This window comes from Schistocerca cancellata, chromosome 4 (assembly GCF_023864275.1).
Source record: "Schistocerca cancellata isolate TAMUIC-IGC-003103 chromosome 4, iqSchCanc2.1, whole genome shotgun sequence".
Lineage (NCBI taxonomy): Eukaryota > Metazoa > Arthropoda > Insecta > Orthoptera > Acrididae > Schistocerca > Schistocerca cancellata.
In genome coordinates, this window is record NC_064629.1 from 135,307,063 (window position 1) to 135,313,065 (window position 6,003).

At 42.4% G+C, this 6,003-nt stretch overlaps 1 non-coding gene across 1 annotated transcript; it reads left to right on the plus strand.

Moving 5' to 3' along the window:
• The first annotated feature begins 5,568 nt into the window (after positions 1-5,568).
• Trnaa-cgc (transfer RNA alanine (anticodon CGC)) lies at positions 5,569-5,641 on the plus strand. The gene has a single exon. It is a non-coding gene; the product is annotated as a tRNA-Ala (tRNA).
• Positions 5,642-6,003: the final 362 nt, after the last annotated feature.

Here is a 6,003-nt window from a genome sequence, read left to right on the forward strand (position 1 = left end):
ATGCCCTCTTCAGGCTCAATAAAATGGCTCTGAGCACTATGGGACTTAACATCTGTGGTCATCAGTCCCCTAGAACTTAGAACTACTTAAACCTAACTAACCTAAGGACATCACACACATCCATTGTAACCTCCTCACAAAATTCTTTCCTTCACATTTGTAACCTCCCTACAAAGTTCTTTCCCATTTTTACCTCCCCACAAAATTTCGTTACCATTTTAGTGTAACCTCAAAACAGAAAAATTCGTAAACCTCTCAATTAAATTGTTGCTCACTTATAACTTTCCAATAATTGACTGTGAATTTAACCTGGTAAATTTTGGACGTCAGCAGTGCTGCGTCATGGCCCTGAAAGATCATTCTGAATAAAAAGAGAAAAATTCTTACCTCAATGAAGTCGCCGGATAACGCATATATATCTGCTCTTACAATAATTTTTTTTTAGCACAACCCTGCGCAATGCTGGCCGATAAATTTGTCATTTATGAAAGGAAGCAACTGATTTTTCTTTTGCAACAATCGGAATGATCATGGATTGGAGAAATTAGTAAATTCTTTAAATTGAAATGAATGCTTGTTAAAAATTACTTTATATGAGCAAGATTATTATTAGGACATTTTTAAAACATTTACATGGGAGTTTATATAACATTACTAGATATGCGCGAGGCTGCTTTTTACCTTATACAATAATACTCAGGCTCCGGCATCGCGGCACCGCGACAGGCCCAGACAACACGATACACTATACCAGTCCAGAGCAGCCTGCAGACTAGCCACTAGCAACAACTTACTGCTACAGCTACACAGTTCCTACTCAGTCAACACTGCTCTCTGGTCAGCGATTCTCTTATACCTTGCATATCGCAGGCAGCGCATGAGCAATACATCGAAATTACATCTGCTCGGATCTCTTACACCATGCCCGAGGCAGGATTCGAACCTGCGACCGTAGCGGTCACGCGGTTCCAGATTGAAGCGCCTAGAACCGCTCGGCCACACCGGCCTGCTCAGTCTCAATGTGATTCTATCCAAATAAACGAAAATGTCATATAGAGCCATAAATCACTTGATGTTGATAATTCAGTCTTCGAATGAAGCACTAGTGTAACGATGCGAATTCACGACATTCAGAGATTTGTGGCTGTGTACGACATTTTCGTTTATTTGGAAAGATGCATATGGGCCTTGCACTTAGTAAATCAATAAAGGGACGGTTAACGCCGGTTGTGGATGCTGCTGCAACTGCCTCCGATGATGTCCCATATGTACTCCACTGGAGACAGAGCTGGTGATCGAGCAGGCCAAGGCAACATGTCGATACTCTGTAGAGCATGTTGGGTTATCACGGCGGCTCGTGCGCAAACGTTATCCTGTTGGAAAACACTTCCTGGAATGCTGTCCATGAATGAACAATAGGTCGAATCACCCGATTGACGTATCAATTTGTAGTCATGGTGCGTGGGGATAACCAAGAGAGTGCTCCTGTTGTACGAAATTGCATCCCAGACCTTTACTCAAGGTGATAGGTCCAGTGTGTCCAGCACGCAGAGCTTGTAGGCTCTTAACTGGCAGCTTTCTAACCAACACACGCCCATTACTGGCATCGAGGCATAACCAATTTTATCAGAGAACACTACATACCTCCACTCTTCCCTCCAATGAACTCTCGCTTGACACCACTGAAGTCGCCGGCCGCTGTGGCCGAGCGGTTCTAGGCGCTTCTGTCCGGAACCGCACTGCTGCCACGGTCGCAAGTTCGAATCCCGCCTCGGGCATGGATGTATGTGATGTCCTTAGATTAGTTAGGTTTAAGTAGTTCTAAGTTGTAGAGGACTGATGACCTCAGATGTTAAGTCCCATAGTGCTTAGAGCCATTTGAGCCAATCACTGAAGTCGCAAACGGCGTTGGTTTGGGGTTAGTGGAATGCACGCTACAGGGTGTCTTGCTCGGAGCTGTTCCTAAAGGAAACAGTTTACAACAGTTCGTTGTGTCACTGTAGTGCCAACTGCTGCTCAGATTGCTGCTGCAGATGCAGTACAATGTGCCATAGCTATAGGCCGAACTTGATGGTCTTCCCTCTCTGTTGTGCCACATGGTCGTCTGGAGCCCGATCTTCTAGAGATTTGTTTATATAATCTCTCAGGATATGATTCACATCAGTTTGTAAAAGAACTTGGTACATTCTAGTGACATCCGCTACCAGCAATCACGTCCAGTGGCTACAATCCTGCCAAGTCTTTTCGCAGTATCGGAGAAGAAACATCCAGCTTCTCGTAGCCCTATTGACGTCCTCGCTCAAACTTAGTGAGGTGTTGAAAATGGCGTCTTTTTCGCTTTAAAAGCCTTCTTGACTAACGTCAACTCATAACATCCAATCTAAAACATAACTAACGCTAAGAATGTCGCTACGGTCGCAGGTTCGAATCCTGTCTCTGGCATGGATGTGTGTGATGTCCTTAGGTTAGTTAGGTTTAAGTAGTTCTAAGTTCTAGGCGACTGATGACCTCAGCAGTTAAGTCGCATAGTGCTCAGAGCCATTTTTTTCAAATGTAGAAACACGCCTACTTTTCGTTCTTGTCGCACAACTCCTTCTTGGTGTTGTAATTTTTTTCCGCCAGTGTATATCCTGAACACCATAAATATGGGACGTATGTTGCATCGTGATAGCGTACAATGTGCTGAATTTTTTAACTTAAATAATGTCTATACTTTATAGCTACGGAAGTATGATACTAACGTTTTTTGGAAAGATGGAGGTACATACTCAATATGTGGTACTGGAAACTGCATTCGAAGAGGACTTCAGCAGGATAACATGTGTGCAACAGTAAGAAGAGAACAGCGCTGCTCACAGGGAAGAACTAAATATTTCAGTTTAAAAAAAGGTCACCATCATAATTTGGCAACTATAAAAGTTAAACATTACTTGGGCTAGTTAGTGAATTAGCCTCATATTCCGCTGCAAACTTTACGAAAACTACACAGCCATATATTTATTTACTGGATGTATATACATTTGTAATTTCTCTCAGCTGCCTCATCATATATAAAACAATTGATAGGTAGCAAAGCGAAGGTGCAAAGGAAGCTAAATATAATTTTTCTGTATATCTATTGTAGTACAAACTACTTATTTACATTCGTGTATTTCCATTGCTAAACTGGTCTTGCTTTACTATCATATACATATGCACCTATGAATGAAAAACCTGCAGCTTTTTTTAGCATATACTTTGTTAAATAATCTGCAATCTTGGTAATTTCATGTCTTTACCACCCATCATATAAATGAGCAACGGAACCCGCAACAATCTGGTGATATCGCTTGTGAGCGGAGTGATGCTATTACAAAAGCAATTGTCACCATTTGCGATTAAGGACGTGCATTCTGCTGCTTGTCGCTCCGTTCTGTGGCATGTTGGAGTGGTCGGGAACTTCGACTGTCGTCCGTGAGACGATATTGGAGAAGCCGCTCCACTGACGCAGAACTCGATTCATTTCCGCTACTTAGCTGTAGGAAATTGGCGGAGGGCTTTATTAAGTAGTGGTGGCACGGGTTCCCTTGTAGATACGCAAGCGGCATATTGACGCGATACAGCCCTGTGTGGGTGTGTGTGTGTGGCTGAGTGAATACGTGTGAGACAAATTGCTTTATATTCCTACGAATTCCATCTTGCATTTCAACTGTAGAATGAATTTATAAATAACACACTGTCTCCGACTCGTTACCGACCCCAGGGTTGCTTACGCGATATTGTCGTTGATGGAAATGTTGGACTGAAATTTTCTGTAGTTTTAGTTCGCATTTTGAGACGTTCTAGCTGCCGACCACCAGTTGCGCAGAGGCGAAAATGAACTTGGGAATCCAAGATTTATAATGTACCCATTTCTTTTTTCGGTACTTCAAGTGCACTGTTCACGTTTGTTTTTAATGTGTTTAATAGTCATAACTAGGTAGTGCGTTCTCCCCTTTCAAGATCTTCCCATCCCAAGCAATCAGGACCAGTCAGATCACATTATCGCATTGGCGAATATTATGTCAGAGTATATAATTGTATTTATCAACTGCGTCGAAATGTGAAAGCGCAGTTACATGATCGAAAGTATTGGAACGACATGAATTCGTTTCAGTTTGATTCGTATGCAACCCACATTAGACAAGTTTCTTACAGATCCTTCAATCCCTTCCCGATACAATCATTTGAATAAACAAAATGGTTACTTCGAGAGATCACTAGACAACGTCGCTCTGTACGACTATGAAAATAGATACAAATTCAACAAACGATCATGCAAATATCAGGAAACACGTTATTAGAGATGACACATCCTTTAGCGCTTGTAAACTAAAATTTATTGCAATAAATGACATTTCTAAAAGCAAGTTTCAGCTTGAAATTGCGTGACACATTTCTGTGCTGGACCTGCGTCCTGACCCCGTATCCAGCAAAGACTGTTCCTGTTAAATCACCACGAGAGCACTTAAATGAGTTTCCGTCGCCGATAACAGCCTGTGCCCATATTCAAACTTGAAATGAAGTGACGCAAAGTTTGTGTTATATGGGCTTCGAAGTCAGCACCTAATAGGATTGTTCGCTGAGCGCAATCAAATGTTAGACATCGAATTTTTCACAGAACTGAAACTAAAATGACAGGTCAAAAAACTTCTGCCTTACCGTAATTCGAACGTACCCCCTATCGCCGTCGTTTATTAGCCATTCAGAGACTTAAAATATCATATTAACAGAATCTTCCGTCGGTTCTTAGTAGAACAACATTATAATAAATGAAAAGCACCAGTTTGCTTTTGTTCGTTCTACAAAAGCAAACTGTGTGCTTTTCACTTAAAATACCTGTTTCCTTCACCAGTAGCGAGATGTGCACACGTGTCAACTGGAACATAACATGACCTAGTTTTATGCTGAAGGAGAGTCGAACCGTCCACAAATCATCGTTGTTGACTGCACACGAAGAGACCTTAAGTACTGGCTTCTTTTCGGACAGCAGGTTGGAGTGGAATGTTACGATCAGAAATGATAAGACGAAAAGCTCTGACTGGGAACTGAAACAGGCATGTATCGGTATCTTTGATAACGTACAAAGAGAGGTTAAGAGTCATAGTAATGTTACACCTATAGTTCGATGTGCGCCGCTATAGCCTGAAATGAAATGATTCAACTTTTGTGCCGAATCAGTATTCAAACCTATACATGCTGGATGCATAGAGACCCTGTGGAGCTGTAATCTTGGGGAAACAGCAAAACAATGGAATTATATCTGTTCAGAAGAGTTAAATCTAACTGATTGTGCGTTCTGAGTTGGAATACCAGTCAAGCACCAATTCTTGCAACATCTGTTTCAAATACAATAATAAATAAATGCTCTGTTACCTTACAAGACGTTTGGTTCATTAAGAAAATAAAATTTTTAGTATAAGAAAGCTTACTGGTATAAGAGTTCCTACTTGCCGCGACTTCTACCTCTGACCTACAAGGACTCTCCTCCAGACGCTAGCAAAGGGACAACATGTTTAATACGGATTTGGAACCCCGGGCAAATTACCGAGCGAGGTGGCGCAGTGGTTAGCGCACTGGACTCGCATTCGGGAGGACGACGGTTCAATCCCGTCTCCGGCCATCCTGATTTAGGTTTTCCGTGATTTCCCTAAATCGCATCAGGCAAATGCCGGGATGGTTCCTTTGAAAGGGCACGGCCGATTTCCTTCCCCATCCTTCCCTCACCCGAGCTTGCGCTCCGTCTCTAATGACCTCGTTGTCGACTGGACGTTAAACACTAATCTCCTCCTCCTCCTCCTCTGGGCAAATCGACGTTGTTCAATTGGCGTTACCTGTGATGAAGAGGGTCTGTTCGTGCTTGCTGATTATGGTTGCGCACAGTGCGAGTCAAAAATGGTTCAAATGGCTCTGAGCACTATGGGACTCAACTGCTGAGGTCATTAGTCCCCTAGAACTTAGAACTAGTTAAACCTAACTAACCTA